At 40.0% G+C, this 18216-nt stretch overlaps 1 protein-coding gene across 1 annotated transcript in view; it reads right to left on the reverse strand.

Annotated features, from left to right (window-relative positions):
- Positions 1 to 18216, reverse strand: part of ZFHX4 (zinc finger homeobox 4) — a 148324-nt gene that overhangs the window by 126444 nt on the left and 3664 nt on the right. The window lies entirely within an intron of this gene.

Consider the following 18216-nt stretch of genomic DNA (forward strand, 5'->3'; position numbering starts at 1 on the left):
CACAAAATAATTTGGATTAGTCAAAACCAGATAAGGAACAAATCAGGAACTTCAGAAAGAAGCTGAATGGAAAGCACAATAGCAGATGACATTCACTGTTGACAACTGTGAGGTAATACATGTTGGAAAGAATAATTTGAACTACTCATACTCCTTCGTGAGTTCTAAATTAACCGTAACCACACAAGACGACCCAGGATTTGTTGTGGACAGAAAAAAGAGATAGGCAATGGAAGACAAAATAGATGTGTAGCTCAATGTGCAGTTGTAAAAAAAGCAAATAAGATTTTGGGATGCATAAGGGATAGGATAGGAAAATACTACTCATATTATTGTAATGTTTCCATATACATCAATAGCACACCTTCATCCCGAATAGCATATTTAGTTCTCATCACCCTATTTCAGGAAGGATTTAGCACTTCAGAGATGGATGATCAAAGACATGCAAAAACTTCCATAAGAAAGAAGATTGAAAAGATTGGGACTGTTTAGTTTATGGAAAAGAAAAACTAACAGGGATATAATGCCATATAGACAATAATGAATAGTGTAGATTCATAGATTCATCGACATTAAGGTCAGAAGGGACCATTATGATCATCTAGTCTGACCTCCTGCACAATGCAGATAGTGGGAGGAGGAGCACCTGTTCTTCCTTTCTTCATGATATAATAACACTGCAATGAATGACATGGATAGGCAACACACTTAAAACTGTTAAAAGGAAATTTTGTTTCTACAACTCCTAATTAACCAGTGGAACTCATCACCACTAGATATCATTGAGGCTTATGGGTTTGTGGCATTCACAAATCAGACATTCATATAAATAAGAACATTCAGAGTTATATAAAGATCAGATTTTAAAAAGTCATAGTGGGGATACACCGTCATGCATTAGGGAGCAAGCCAACTTAAAACTGATTGGGAATAGGTAGAAGTTTCCCTTATGAGCAGTTTTCAGAGTAACAGCCGTATTAGTCTGTGTTCACATGCATCCGATGAAGTGAGCTGTAGCTCACGAAAGCTTATGCTCAAATAAATTGGCTAGTCTCTAAGGTGCCACAAGTACTCCTTTTCTCCTTATGAGCAGGTTATTCCATATTTATCCAGTATGGGGCTTCTTTCACTTTCCTCAGAAGCATCTGGTATTAACCAGTCTAGTTTCAGGATACTGGACTGGATGGACCAGTGATATCATTTGATGTGGTATGACAATTAATATGTTCCTAGCTTGTTCGTTCTTTGATCCTGTCTCTTGGCAGCTTTCACCCCTGCTCTATGACTACTACCCTGATGGGGACATTCTTAACAGACCCTATAAAATGCCTAATATTTAGTCTCCAGCACTTACAAGGTTTAGTGACTTTGACAGTGGACCTGGATATGTATCACTGGGGCATCCTTAACGAACATAGCCTGAAAGTGTATTGGAAGCAAATATGGATCAAAATTATACTGCATATTCAGGAAATTGCCTGCTTATCATGATCATAACCAATTTTCTCCAAACCTGGCTTGTTTTTTAAATCTCATTGAGATATACAGGCTAAGTTTGAATTTTTTAGCTTTAGCACTTCTTTAGCTCTCAGAGCACTAGATTTCTGACCAGATCAAAGTATTCCCTCCATGCTCAGATCACTCAAACAGCTCCTCCAAAACAGAGAGAGGGGAGAATCGCCTTTGTATTCGGACCAAGCATTGAAAATTTCACCCCCAGAAGAGTATTTCTGAAAAAGTAATGAGAAACTGAGAAAGAGAAATAAGAATGAAAATTGGAATCCTGCCTTTACTGTAGCAGGTGCTACTGCCACTTGCCATGTTATACACACACGTTTGTATAGCGTTACAGCTGGAGACTGTCACACCACCAGTAGCGTGTATACACAAACACACATGGTTTTAAATTCAGTGAATGGCCAGGCACTTTTAAAAACCCTCACCTACATCTTCACCATCTTCCCACCACCTGTCCCAGGTGCGAGAAGTTCATTCTGCAAGAGGCCTGTATTCGTGCAGTGAAACCTTGTTCCTCCCCAATTCTGCTCTTGGACAATGTCTGACTTATTAGAGTTCTCTAGGGTGAGAGCATCTCAGGACCCTGTCTTCACCTCCCTTATCTCAGCAACAACCACTCTAGCAGATTTAAATACAGGGAGAATGTGGTAGTGTTCATTAGATCTGCTTTCACCAGGCTCATCAAAAGCAGCAAATGGATTAGGAAGTGACTCTCTATCCTCAACTCAGGCCTTGCTGGAAGTCAGCCATCTCTTTCCCACAAGGCCACACTCTACTTTCCCAGCTACTGATTGAGACTGCCCACTAGTGCTAATAGGGTTACCAGCATGCCAGAGGACAAAAAGGGAGAGTAATTTAATTCCTGTTGAGAAGGCAGACAACAGGCTCGTGGGACAGAGGGAAAGCTCTCTGCAAGGCCCAAGAGCTGAGTGATTTGGGATAAAGGCTTGAACACTGCACTGCGAGATTTCAATGTTTTCTATTACTAGATTACCAAACACACTTACCAAACTCCTTTCACAAAGATAAATAAGCTTTACAAAGATAAATAAGCTTTATTACCCCATTTTTATAGAGGAGTTAGCTGAAACACAGAGCGGTTAAATCAGTTGCCCAAGGTCACACAGCAAGTCAGTGGAGAATTCAGCCTATTCTTCTGGATCCTAGTTTCAAACCCCTAGACCACAACTGATCTTACAAAGCCAGTACAACTGCTGTAGAATAACAAACTCTCTCCTAGAAAGAAGAACTCACTGTATCATGATCCAGTGCAACTGGATGATCCAGTGCAACTGGACTCAGACGGCCCATGTTCCCTGGAGAGACTGTTACCGATGGGACACCAGTGGAACAGGGAACATGTGGCTGTGTTGCTTCCAGCCTAACTCCCCATGGACAGAGCAGTATACAGGGTTTAATACAAATTCCACTTGTTCAATTTGACAAGCATTCAAATTCACTCTCTGTGAATGAAACATGGTAGCAACATCTGAGCTGCAAGTTCTCTGAAGTCCAACATTGCATAGCCAGAGCCATGGAACTCGGTCTGAAGTCCCCCGGCACCCTGGATTTTGCAGATCCAAACCTGGCCTAGAGATGAAGCTGGTGAAAGGAGGAGTTCGAGCTGCACACATATCTGGCCATGCAGGAGGAAAACAACAGCAGGAAAGTAAAGCTATTTTTTTACTTGATTGGGGAACAAGGCAGAATGCTCTGCACCTCACTGAAGTTCACCATTGCCTCATACCTCACAGCAGCCCTAGGAGCCCTGGGGACCTGTTTCTTCCCAAAGCAGAATTAAACTGTGGAGTGACACAAGTTCTTCACTAGAGACCAATCCAAAGAAGAGGACATAGACCCCTACGTACCGCCTTACACACAATGGCTATTACATGCTTGACAGAATCCTTTATTCAGGACAGGATAGTCTGTGGCACTTGGGATGCTTAGACATGGGCATGCAGCAGAAGCCTCAAGAGAAAGGATTTAAGCCCTTGGAGGCACAACATATGCAGTGAGACAACAGCAAAGGAGAGCAGGTAGCAGACCCATAGTGAAATGCATTTGCTCTGTGAGACAGCACGAGTAGGTAAAGGAGACATGCCCTGCACTAAGGCAGCCTTGCAAGAATGTAGCAAGTTGAACCATTTTAGCAGGTTGTGCAAGAGCAAAGGAAAGTCTCAGAAAGATTCAGACATATACAAGGGGGGGAGGGCACATCAGATGGGGATGACGATGTCCCAACTCTCTCCTTGCATCTGGCAGCGTATCAGGTTCAAGCTGTTGAGAGAAGAAAGCAACAAGGGACAACATCAACCTTCGTGCATGCAATGGTGTTAATAGGGAACTACCCTGCGCAACTTGAGCTGCATAATGGGAGCTCCTGCAATGTGATTCCTCAGGGAAACTGGACTCGAACACACCCATTACAAAAAGAGGGCACAATCTAATAATGTGCAATGACAGCATAATGCTCATCCTGGAGGAAAATATGACCTCATAGTAATGCACTGAAAAAATAACAGTGGTGGTGGACAGTCACAACCACAGACCCCTACAGCCATAGCCATACAAGCCCTGGATCTAATTAGGGTTCAGCATCAGAATTTTATAGTTTCAATGCAAGAAGCAAAAGGGAGGGTCCCATGGATAATGGAGACAATTTTAAAGCTTATGGGAATGTTTTCAAAGGTGCCAGGTGCCTTGAAGGAAAGCTGCAACTAGAAGTAGATTCCTCAGTGGAACCTGTGTGCTTACCACAAATGAAAATTCCAGTGGTACTGCATAATCCAGTATGCAAGGAGCTTGAAAGTCTGCAGAGCAGGGATATCATAGCACCTATAGAGGCCAGTATAGCCTTGGTAAGTAGCATGGCAGTGGTAAAGAAGCCATCAGGCAAATTATTCATCTGAATAGACCCAAAACCCTGAACTGGGAATTGAAAAGATCCCACTATCCACAGCCCACAATTGATGTTATCTTGGAAGAACTTAAGAAAGCCAGAATCTTAATGGACTGTGATGTGAGATACATAAACCTGGAGAAAGAGTCCAGCTTGCTGAGAACTTGGCAACACCATTTGGTATCTGCAGATAGGTGCACATGCCAATGGGCATAAGTCCAGCACCTGAGGTGTTCCAGAGAAGACTCACCCACGTACTGGAAAGGCTGCCTGGGGTAAAATTAATTGCAAATGATATCCTCATTCTAAGTGAAGGGAGCAATGATCCAGAAACTGAATGAGACCATGACAGAAAATGACAAGCTACTTTACAGTGAGGCAGGGACAAGAACATAAAACTCAACCCAGCAAAATTTTGACTCAAATAGTGAGATGAGAAACATTGGACATCTGCTCACAGCAAAGAAACTGAAAGCAGATCCCAACAAGATCAAGGAAGTCAGAAACATACCAGTTCCAGTTGATGTAAAAGACACCTCAGAGGAATGATAAATTTTCTGTGCAAGTTCTGTCCACACCAAGCTCCAATAGAAGAACCCATATGTCAGCTCACGAGGCAGGATGTTGAGTGGAACTCAGCAGGCCTCCAACCACAAGCATTTGACATGCTGAAGCAAATGATAATGGATGCCCCTGTCCTGCAGTACTACCAGCTACGAGAGCCACTGATGCTCCAGTGTGATACATTGGACAAAGGATTAGGGTGTAGCTCTTTTGCAGGAGAAGCCAGTCATGTATGCCGGGAGAGCCCTGTCAGAGACTGAACTTGGATACATCCAAATAGAAAAAGAGCTTCTGGTTGTGGTATCTGGAGTGGAGCAATTCCATTAGTACATCTATAGCCATCCAGTAATAGAGCAATTAGACCACAAACTCCTGGAGACAATCGTCTCAAAGCTCTTTCTGAGTGCCCCAAAGAGATTGCAGCACATGTTGATGTACCTCCAGCACTATCAGGGAGAGATCAGATATTGTACAAGAGAATTACTGGTTTTAGCTGACACCCTGAGCAGAACATATATACCCAGCATCAGCGAGCTGGAGGAAGGGGATCAGAACACTTAATCCATTAACATGCTGCACTGTCTCCCAGTTTCAACAGAAAAGCTGATGGAAATCAAAGAAGCTATGGAAAAGGACATCCAACTACATGCAGTCAAGAGAGTGATACTAACAGGGTGGCCAGAAGATGAAAGCCAAATACTGGTAGGCACAGAACCATATTTTAAAATTAAAGATGAGCTGAGTGGATGGAATCCTATTTGGAATACAGAGAGCTGTTGTCCCCCAACCCCACATTCTGTAAAGATGTCATCCAAAAAATACATGACTCACACCTGGGCACTGACAGCTCATTTAGACAGGTTGGAGAGGGTGTTTATTAGATGGGAATGAATACAGAACTCTGCTTCTTGATAGAAGGATGTTGCACTTGTCAATCATGTGACAATTACCAGCAGAAAGAGATTCTTACCACATGAACTGCCCATCCCATCATGGGAAAGGTGGTAGCAGACTTATTGACCTTCAAGGAAAAGCAGTAGCTGATTACAGTGCACTACTATTATCAGTGCACTATTCAAATTTTTGGTAGTTTGATGCCCTGCCTGATATAAGAAGCAAGCTGGTGATTGGCAAACTGAAAGCCTGCTTTCTAGACAGTGTATTTGCTGACAAAGGATGCCAATTTGCCTTGGAAGAATTCAAGGAATTTGCACAATACCTTCTCCCCAGCATACCCATAGAGTAATAGTAAGGTGGAATCAGCTGTGAAAAAGCTAAGAGACTGTTTCACAAGGCTGTCTCTTGTGGTTCAGACCCTTTGTTAGCATTTTTGGCACACAGAAATACTCCATCACAGGGATGCCAAAACAGTCCTGCACAGACACTAATGAGACAAAGGACCAAAACCCTGATACCAATAAGGGGGAGATCTGTTGCAGTCAGAAAGAAGGGGGCACTGCCGAAATGAGATGGCCAACAATCCGAGAAAGCAGACACTAAAGTAGGTCAGCCAAGAACCTATGGGCTCTGGAGAAAGGCACTCCTGTGATGATCCAGGCATTGGAGAGACAGCAAAAGTAGTCGACTAAAGGGGTCATGAAAGGTGCAGGGGCATCCAAGTCAGATGAAGTCACTATGCACAAGGGACAAGTGATCCAAAGGAAAAGAGGCACTTACAAGCTAGTGGATAAACACCCACAAGGAGCCTATGGTGATCATCACAGAACAGAGAGACAGAGAGCCATCTGGAAGCCAACTCCACAAGAAGGGAGGAGACTGCACAGAGTGTGAGTTTACTAGACTTATGACAGGGAGACAGACATAGATCAATCCCAGTGACTCTTTAACTAGCTAAGTCTGTGATAAAGACAACTCGGCCATGTGCTAGCAATCTCTGGCCAAAGAGACGTGGGGTGGGGTCTGGGCATCAATTATTTGTTATTAATGTTTATATTAAAAAGTTTGTAAACAGAGATGTATCACGATCGGTGGAACAGGAGTCAGAGGGCCCATGTTCGCTGGAGGGACAGTTTCGCTATTGAGGGGACACCAGAAAACTAGGGAATGTAGGGAGTTAGGCTGGAAGCAACTTAGCTGCATGGACAGAGCAGTGGACAGGATTTAATAAAGTTCCACTTGTGTAGCTTAGCCTGCATTCAGTTTCACTGTTTGCGAATGAAACGCTCTTGCAAGTGTTTCCTGCAAAATGCTAAATCTCATTTGTTTAAAGGCAGAAGTTTCACAATTCATGAGGATTTTTTTCAAATTGCTTGAACACTTGAATTCCACACATGAAGCAAACTCAAGCATTGTGAAGTTACTTATGACATTTGCGCTAAGAATATAAGAGCAGTCATATTGGGTAAGACCAATAGACCATCTAGCACAGTGTCCTGTCATCTGCTAGTGCCAGATGCTTCAGAGGGAATGAACAGAACAGGGAAATTTTCAGTAATCCATCCCATTGTCCACTCCCAGCTTCTGGCAGTCAGAGGTTTAGGGACACCCAGAGCACGAATTGGGTCCCTGATCATCTTGCCTGTCTTGGCTTGATGGACCCATCCTCCATTAATTTATCTAATTCTTTTTCAAACCCAGTTATACCTTTGGCCTTCACAACATCTCCTGGCAATGAGCTCCACTGGATGACTGTGCATTGTGTGAAGTACTTCCTTTTGTTTGTTTTAAACCTGTTGTTTTAAACCTGTATGAAACCTCAACTTCATTTGGTGACGCCTAGTTCTTCTATTATGAAAAGGAGTAAACAACACTTCCATAGTCACTTTCTCCACAACACTCATGACTTTATAGACCTCTATCATATCCCCCCTTAGTCATCTCTTTTCTAAGATGAACAGTCCCAGTCTTTTTAATCTCTCCTCTGCTACAGGAAATGGCAGCGGAACAGGAGGACATTCACAATGGGTCCAATTCATTATGGCCTATGCCCTCCACATCCCTCTTCTTCAGGTAAACAACATACTGATGCAAAGGGCCTGTACATCAGGTGCAAAGCTGTCTTTGCAGGAGCACCAGAGGGAGGGGAGGGTTTCAGGGGCTGTTTCAGAGCAGCCCAAGGGCAGAAAGGCCTGAGAAGAATGGATTCCAGGGCAAGAGACAACAGGGACAGAGAAAACATGGGATGATCCATAAGGGCCAAATAAAGCAGGAGCATAACTCAGAGAACCTTCAGGTGGCTCTGACTTGTGGTGGGTGGTTACAGTAGCACCTGACAGAACCTGAATGTAGGTGGTGCAAGCAGCCTGCTCTGTCCCTGTGCAGGGCTCAATCTGGCCTGATCCATCTGTGGAGCCATACAGGGATGACATTGTGTCTGTACAGTGACTATCTACAGGACACTAACTTGGTGAAATCATTTTAAAACGTTTTTGTGGTACGTGGATTCAGGCACACGAGTGCTGATTCTACATGAGCCAATTCAGATATATCCCACTAGGATCCTGACTTCCTCTCGGGTCAAAGGCTTTGAATCATGGATGTACCTGTACCTTCACAGACCCTTGCTGTTTGGCCTTTTAGTCACAGTTTCAATTGTCCTCATTTCCAGTCCTTCAGTAGCTATACATACATGGAGCGCTTAACTGCAAATGTCAAAGAGCACTTACAAAACAGTAACTGGCAAATCCTCCTCCCCAAGATACTTGAAGATGCGCCTCTCGGAAGCAGAGCAACCCTTTCGCACGCTCCCATCACAGCAGGCCTGAGGAGCTGGAATAGTGCGATCTTCCTTAGATTTAGTTCTGAATCTGCTAACAATAGAACCATCAAGCTACTGGTAGTTTGAAGAGTACTTTCTTCATTAGCAAACTTGGCATGTATTGCCCATGTCTACTTACCCACTAGGAAAGGTATACCTGGTATTAGCACTACCCCTGAATTTAAACATAGGGACTATAAGATCCTACCAATAGTATCTGACAGTGTGTGAACTTGGGCAACTTGCAACTTTTCAGTACTCCATGACCACAACACTTTCCTACCTTTGTAAAGCAGTTTGGAGATACTGGGGTGACACATTATTAAGGGCCTGATCCAAAGCCCACTGAAATCAATGGAAAGACTCCCATTGCCCTCAAGGGGCGGAGGAGCAGGACCTACAAGTACAGAGTATTACAGCAGCTGCTTGGTAGCCCTTGTTATAGCTAAGGTTTCAGAACAGTTTCAGTTATACCCCTATGTTTATGTGATCAGCACTTTCTGAAACAGCCATCTTTTGAGCTGTCTCTGCCTGAAGATTATTTTTTTTCACCAGAAAGTTTGGGCACAAACCATCCCTGAGCTCCAGCAAAAGTAGGAGGAGAGAGCATCCACTCTACCCCTAAGGCTGGGGCAGTGTGTTCCTCTCCCCATACTCAGCACAGAGAGTGGTTAGCATATATTCCTGCTCCATTTGTGGTGACTTTCAGGGAGCACACGGACTAAAACTGGGACAGCCCATTAAATGGAGATTGTTGTGGGAAAGGAGCTAGTCTAGCACACCCTCCCCCCCGCCAACCCTTGGGTAACTGCCTATGGGCCAATCACAATGCAATCCTTACAAGCTTTACTTGTATTAAGAACAAAACTGACCATATTCAAATACAACAGTTTCAAACAGAGAAAGGATGGCTCTTTAATCAGATCAGTTCAGCCAATACGGTAGATCAAATATTCATTCTTGAAACAAGATTATAAATATATAATCAGTTATGGCTCCCATGAACAATGCCCAGTTTAGCAGGGAGAATAGAAATGCTCACACTTCTTCTACCTGATCAAAAAAAAAACAAAAAAAAAATGGTTTTTCTCTGTTTTTGTTGTTGCTGTGGCAGATGCCCCAGGCTTGGGAATTCACTCACTTCATCATTCTGGGACTACCTTTGCTCCATTTTCATCTCCTTCAATGCCCCCTGCCTCTAAAAGCTAAAGATTATCTTAATACCTTACCTCCCACAGGGAGGATAGCACATGAAGCTTCCCCTGAGGCCATGTTAGATGATGCTTTATGTATCTGTGGGCTGTAAAACAGCAAGGCTGGCTCCATCCCTCTGGAGACCAAGTGTGTCATTTCTATGACATGCTTCTTCTTGGCAGTCCACAAAGGGAAGGTCCCAGGGTTCTTATTGAATCTAAGCTTTCTTTATATATTAGCATGAAAACCTACCACTTCACCGCTGAGTCACTCTGTGCTATTTCACTGTGTGGAGTCTCCTGTTCCAAGAGACCCTGATATTCTATGATTCTACATTCTATCCTGAGACACAAAAATTATAACCTGCCTGCTCTAACATATTAATGGAAAATCTAGATGAAGTTTACATACTTACTGTAATATCCAGAATTATTATTTTATAACCATTCAGGTTCACTTAGGGTCTTCTCCTAAATGCCCATCATCTCCTACAATGTGCTGAATTCCTGCTAAATCCAATAGGAAGTGGTGTATTGGAGCACCTGGCAGCATCAGGCTCTTTGACAGTCTTATTTACAAAAATTAAGAACTATTATGCTAGTATGGGCAAAAATAAGTGTGTAAAAAGTTACCAGAATAATTACCTAGACAGTCACTCTCACACACCCAGTCCTGCACATTTTAGAAATCTCAGGGCTTAATCCTAGTAGGCACAATAGTATGCCCCATCATTACTCCCCATCCTGGCACTTAAACAGGATGGGTAGTTAAACAAATGTGTGGGCTAGTGGAGGGTTCCTCAGGTTGTGGGAAGATGCGCCCTCCCTAACAACAGGCAACTATCCCCAACTCCAGATCGGAGGCTGACAGTAAGAAGCTAATACCTATGGAGAGGGTTTCATCATATTAGATCTCCCTTGACCCCAGTGTTTTAATTTTAGCTGTTAAAATAGGGTTAAATTTGGGAGTGGGTTGGTAAACATTAGAATGTGAGGTACAGTAGCTAACACCAATCAAAACCAAAAAGTAGTTAAACGTGACAAAAAATCTACATTGTGAAGCTGATGAGGAGAGGCTAAGTCCATAATTGTAACGTACTTCTGTACATACCTATATATATACTGTACAGTGCATCCCTGTTTTGGACCCCAGTCAGAAATAATTACATACATTTCCAAAATAACTTGTAGGCACACAAAACAGCTACTATGCAGACATTTTGTGTGTCCCGCATACAGAGTAAGTAGGGTTGATCCCTTACACGTTGCCTTTTCTATCTCTATTATGCTCACATTTCCTGCTCTCCATGAGGGGTGAGCAGAGAATGCTTCACTGAGCAGCCACCTTCACAATGGAAGTGGTGCGTAAGTGGCCTAGCACAGGTTATGGTCAAGGTGTAGCCTTGCAGGACCAGGCTCAGATTGAGGCTGGTCTACACTATCACAGTAAATCGATCTAAGTTACATTATTTCAGTTAAGTGAATAACATAACTGAAGTCGATGCAGCTAGATCCACTTACCGTGGTCTCTACGCTGCGCTGTGTCAACAGGAGATGCTCTCCTGCTGACTTCCCTTATGCTTCTCAGGGAGACAGAGTACAGAATCAATGGGAGAGTGCTCTCCCATCAATTTAACGTGTCTTTACCAGACCCGCTAAATCAACACCACTTCATCGATCTCAGCAGTGCTGATTTAGCCAGTAGCGTAGACATGGCCTGAGTTTCGTAGGAAGTGCAGGGGATGCACTAAGCAATCATTTGAGTGTCTTTTCTGAAACCAGTGCTTTACTGAAACCTGAAACTGTATTGGTGTGATATTTGGAGGGCACTGCAGGCAAATCTGAAAAATCAGGCAACATATGTACACATACTGAAAAATGTTTTTTTTATATATTTATATATATTAGAAATAATAGTTTAATGGGCAGGACTAAATTTCTTTCATTAATTTAAAGCAAAAAAGTGATTTAAAATTACTATTTGGCTCATAACAACTTGGTCATTTTAATCAATGTACTTATCTATTAAGTATATATAGTATGCATACATATATTAGTCTACTACACACAGTATTTTTCAATGTTTATTTTTTCTTTGTACATGTGAGTACAATAATTTGGATTACAATTACTAAAAAAAAAAAAACTAGCTATAGGAATTAAATTTCATACAGCATTTCAACCCTGGCATGAACATAAATCTGAAATTGATATAAAAAGTGAAATATTTTCCATAGTGAGGTTTGTGTTTAGCAACAGAAAAGAATAAACTTTTGTTTATCACTGAAAACAGTTTTCTTCACCTACACAAATGACTAGAAGAAGATTAAGCAAAACATGTTTTGGTTCCTCAGATGTACAGACATTCCAATTTTCTTTTGCACAATGATTTTTATGCAAATAAGTGCCGCACAATCTCCTGACCTCTTTTACCATCATACCGGAACAATGACAGTTCAATAATTGGAATGGCACATATCTGGGATGTTTGATTTTAAATTACAAAGTTGATGCAGGTCTATTGAAATGAAAATAATGTGACTTTGTGTTAATTCCAAACTGATGAAAGTATCATCATTTCATGCCAAACAAAATAAAGCAAACTGAGTGATCGAGATTGTTGGCCCATTTCAAATCTACCCTTCCCATCATTTCATCCCCCCCTCCTCCCAGTTTTTAATTCGTAAGACTGATGCTTTCATCCATAACAAGGATAATGAGAAAACCCAAGTGATGTTCCTTGGGGGACTGTTACGCTAAAAGTTACCTAAGGACTATATCCCATTTGTGCCTCCTTGCTCATGATAGAGACAAGCAATGCATTCAATATCTCTGTCTGATTTAAAATCCCAATATGCAAACAGTATTATGGAATCCAGACAGGCTATTCTGCTTCACTGATGACAGATGCAGGGAAAGCTAAAATACTTAAACTTTTGACTTTGAACTGGAAGAGAAGTGGACACCTTGCTTTAAAAAAGCATAGAAGTACAACCCCAGCTGAAGAGCAGGTGCTGCATGGCATTTGTATTTCCTCCGGAGGCTGCTAGCTAGCAAGACCACTCAGCTGACCATGAAAATTCTTGGCCCTAAGTGACCCAAGAATAGACTATAAATCCATCCTATAAAATATAGTAAAAGCCCCATTTGTTCTCCCATCCTTTCAATTCGTGATGTTATACATTTGTGATTATCTCATTTTATTGGATTCTTCAGAAACCTGTTTATGCTCATTTGTGAGCAAAACAAAGACTCATTGTAACCTCTTTTTTAAATAAGTTTGAAGGTCAAAGGAAAGGGCACTCCTTTTAAAACTGTTATATGCAGGCAATGATTTTGTGTGTAATACGGAGATGCATTTCAGCAAAGGGGTTGGAGTTTTAGTGAATTACACATTTAAGACATAATAGTTCTGCATTAGCAGTGTAAGAAATTCCTATTGAATTACATATATTTGACAACTAGATACAAATATTGGTTTTCAATCTTTACTTATAATCTTAACTAAAACAGAGGGGGCCAGATATTTAGCTGGTATAAGTGGAACTGTACTGATTTATACCAGTTGAGGGATTGACCCCTAGTTTTTTAGGGGAATCTCTCATACATAATCTGTAAACTCTGTCATCTTAGTTTAATTATAATTAAAAATAATATAATTAAAATATCTTCCTTTCAGTGTTCTGACAGTGAAAGAATTATGCAAATCTACCAAAACATAATTAAGGAATTAAAAGGGACAATTAGCTCTACCCGTGTTAAAAAAAATTAGAATGCTACCTTAGGCAGTGAAGACAAGACTTTTTCAAAGACAGTTTTGGCTGATATTTTTTATAGATTCAAAGTAAAGTTTTATGGTAAAAAATGAATATAGCTTTGTTTGTTTCCTCAGTCATCATTAGCAATAGACATAAAGGTATTCTGTTTTTGAGCCCATATGGAAAGATCATCAACACTTTCTGCTTCTGGGTCCTTTGCCAAAATACCATATCCCACATGCCTTCTACCTTAAAACATAAAAGAATAGGTGTTGTTCTGGTCAAATAACGAAATAATTTTTACTAGCATACGTCTAATGTTAAAGCTGCCTAAATCCTGCCAAAGACATTAAAACACCATCTGTAAAACAGATTTTCATTAAACTGATCAGTTTAAAGTTAAGCAGCTAGGCAGATGATGCTTTTGAGCTAACCTTTAACCTTTAACCTGCTTAAACTGGAATTAGGTCACTCTCTTCTTTCGGGTAATACCCTTGCTGTTTCAGAACACGAGAGGTAAAGTGATCTATTCAAATTGAACTGACAATCATAGCATGAATAGTGTTATGAATCAATATTTTGTCAATAAAGAGAAAAGCAAAGTAGTTTCCACACAGCTGAGTATTTGTCTGCTAACTGCTGCTTGTCAAGTTCCCTTAAACTCTAAACAACTATACATGTGAAATAATGGGAGGTAAATATGCCATAAAATACATTTCTCAATGAAGATATTACCCAGTAATTAAACACAGACAATTTTGGAAGACTAGTTTTAGCATTTTCTTCTGAAATTACAAAATCGTCTGGCTAGCTCTAGACTATTTTTGTTAATATCTCAGTTAATTGGCATTCCTCATCAACCAATACAATGGGGCAACTAATTTTACTGCTTACATATCAAAATTACTTCAAAACTACTTTATGTATGCCAAGTATGATTTACACAGTACATCATAAGATATCTTACTGAGATACAAAATGGCTTCCTTAGAGCAGTTATAATTATAGTTATGTTACATCAACAATGATCACTGTGCTACCTCAGCTTTCTAAATCTGCAGAAGTTTAACTCTTACTCCTGCAGAATGGAAACGCACTTTGTTGCTATACAATCGTATTCTTTTCCTTGTAAAGTTATTGAATACTTCTTGATAGATACTGCAAAGAATTTACAAGTCTTCTGTGGTTTAATTTTCTAACACCAAGCTTAATACTTCCAAATGTACGTCTTTTAGAACTTTATTTAGCCCAAACTGAGTTCATTCAAGGCAAAATCTATCTTTATTCTGGTTTCTAGCAGTCACATTACTAAAACCACTTGAATACTGTGATACTGGAAAGAGTGGCTTTTTGGGGGTTGGGGGTGGGGTGGAGAGTAGATGAGTTAATAACTTACAAAACAGCTAAAGGTTTTACTTTGCCACATTTAGAATTTAATTTTAAAAGTGCCTAAAATTATACAGCTTCAGCAGAGAAGCTCTGATGTTCCTAATAGCTTTAAAAGCTATGGTTACAAAGACCTATCCATTTATTCCATCAACAGTTAAGCCCAGAATGAAACATCAAGCTATTATGGCAACATTTATAAAAAGAAAAAACTCACAAGCAATAGTATTTAAATAAAGATTATAAGTGACTAAAATAAAAAAAACAACAACTTTGAGGGCTTGAGAAAACAAAGAAACAAAATCATAGTGCTTTTTTCTATGCTCCCATATGGTTCTAGTGTTAAAGTTTCTTATTACTAAACCATATTCATAGCATCTTAATTTTAAAAGAGTTAGAGAAGCTACTTGAATATAAAACACAATTTGAGAAAATTCTATATCACCCCAAGACAAATGTCTATTATTCATATAAATTCATGTTTTTTCCTAGGTACTCTAAAAGTTTATCTGAGGTACCAAGAGAGAAAAAGTTCAAAACGGCTTGCTTACAACTGCTTATCAACTGCTTCACCTGGACTTGACTAAACTATTAGTTCTGCCAGCTGGTAACTTTACAGACTTGAAACATATCATGCAATTCCACCCTAAAGCCTGATTGCACATCCACCACTAATAGTTGCTTGGGGGATGTGCAAGAAGCTGTAGGATCAGTACCATTATGTATTATTTTAAACAAAATGAAACAAGAATGTTTTGATCCATAGGAACCTGTTCCAGTATTGCCAACTCCAAGCATTTAAAAATATCTAAGTTGGGCCCCAAAAAATCACGAGACTAGCTGAAAAATCATGAGATTTCTTTTTATTCTTTTACTGGATTCTTTTTATTACTTCTGCTTTTTGAGCCTTTGGGGTTCAAGTTTTCAAAACTATTCTCTGCAATCAAGAGGGAGGAGGTAGAAACTTTCTTAAAAAACCAAAACTCTCACTTCCTCACATGACTCCAGGGACTGCTGCTTCAATAAATACATCGAATGCCAGGAGACTCGTGATGCAATCACAAGAATTGGCAACACTGATTATTCTCCCCTCTGTGTGCTTTTGTAACTCCTTGAAGCTCTAATGGTGGATTAATCCCAGTGCAAAGGAGCCACATAAGGCCCTGACTCTGGTGATGTTTAGGGTCTTGTGCAGGCCCTCTGCGCTGTGATAAATTTCACCCTAAATGGTTCAGGTCCAGGCTACTTTAAAGACTGCCACTTTTCTTGTACTTCACTGAATCAGATACGATCAGCTAAACTGCTCAGACTAACAAACGAAAAGTTGAAAAAGGAGTGGATGTGTGGCAAGGCATTTTCAATGAGGAGGCCTAGAATCTGAAACTCACTCCCTTTTCTTTGTCCTTAAGACTCTGAATTTGCTGTCCTGAAGGACATGCTGCAAAGCCAAATTTATTCGGTCAGGAATTCTCCAGGGAAGGCAGGTTGCACTGATGAAGGGGGGCAGTGTCAGTTTGAGTGGACTGCTAGTTTTGACTGATTAGTTTTGAGCCTTGGGTCCAATTTCTGTCTTGTAAATCTGCATATATGCCAAGGGATAAAAAAAGTTAAAGCACCTAAGTGATTTAGGAGTCTAAGTCCCATTTTTAAAAGCGAATCCAGCAATTTGGAACTTTTGAAAATGGAACTGAGGAACTTCTGAAATATTTTCCCTATAACTATTGATGGGTGCATTTTAAATTAAATTAATAACAATAGTTAGAGTTACGGGAGGACGATATGGACCCCATAGTGTTATTAACGCATACATAAGGTCTTCATTTTGTCTGCAGTATAAACCACTGACATTACAGCCATGTTAAAAATGCCTTTTCTATTTATTTTATTTTTTTTTTTTACCAGTATACACTGTATTAAAGAGGCAAGATAGGTCAGGTAATATCAATACCACCTTCTGTTGGTCCAATAAAAGATATCACCTCACCCACCTTGTCTCGCTAATATCCTATGACCAATATGACTATCATGGCACTGCATACGCTGTGTTAATTCAAAAACTAACATTTAAACTTGGCCAAAATCCAATGAAATATTATTTCTTGCCTAAACTAAAGATCTGCTGGTTTTTCCTCCATTCTTTGTATGTGTATAAATTTTCAATACGATTAGAAAAACAGCATAGGTACTGTAATCCGCCGTTGACTCCTGATAGTTTAGTTATCACAAATTTCTAGTATAAATCAATAGGTAACACTTGCAAAATGGATTTTCTAATCACATTTAGAGCTTGTTACAGTGACTAATGGTTTGCAATATTTTCTGAATTTTAATATCCTCCAGACAAAGTTTTTAATAAGTTACTAAGTTATTCATCTTGGAAATGAATGTGTTACATTTTGTACACGAACCAACACAATCAAGCCAGTCCAGTAAACATACTGTAGAAAATAAATTACCCAGTAATTAGGGTTTGGAAAAAGTCATGACAAGTTGTGTAATAAATGCTGTTCATCACTCCCACATATTCATTACATCTTCATAGTTTTTTCCAGTAAAGATAAAAATATATTTGCCATTCTACTAACATATTTATCTACACCACACCCTTTCATGTTTGTGAAAATCATTACTAGCTTGGAAAAGCAGGGCAGACAAAAGGAGGACAGTGTTTACATTTGAATACTCTTGGCAATAATGTGGCGTGTGCATATGTTGACTGTACACACTGATATAAAATAGTGTGGCTATGGTTGAAAACAAATTTCTATGCCAGAAAACCATCTCTTTCCCTATACAGGGCATGGAATATTCATTATTTTCTGTGGCTTAAAAAATGTCTACAATGAAAATGTAGCTGACAAAGGTGGTTAGAATCATAAAATAGATTTAAAATCCCTGTAGCCATACATTATATGGTAATGTTATTTTTGATTTAGGGATTTAGTGATGCATTTTGTGTTCAAATCAAGTGAAAACTAAATGGGGCATAGGGTAAATCTATAAAATTCTCCAGGTGCAGTACTTCTTGCCTACACAGAAAATTTTGTATTGTTTGATTATAAATTTATTCAATAACCATTTAATTTGCTGATTAATCATCGTCTCGTTCTGCTAGCATTGAAACAGTTAATTTCCTCTATTTTGTTGCAACTTAAATTGCTGTCACTGGCTTAC

The sequence above is a fragment of the Eretmochelys imbricata genome, chromosome 2 (assembly GCF_965152235.1).
Source record: "Eretmochelys imbricata isolate rEreImb1 chromosome 2, rEreImb1.hap1, whole genome shotgun sequence".
In the NCBI taxonomy this organism is placed as follows: domain Eukaryota; kingdom Metazoa; phylum Chordata; order Testudines; family Cheloniidae; genus Eretmochelys; species Eretmochelys imbricata.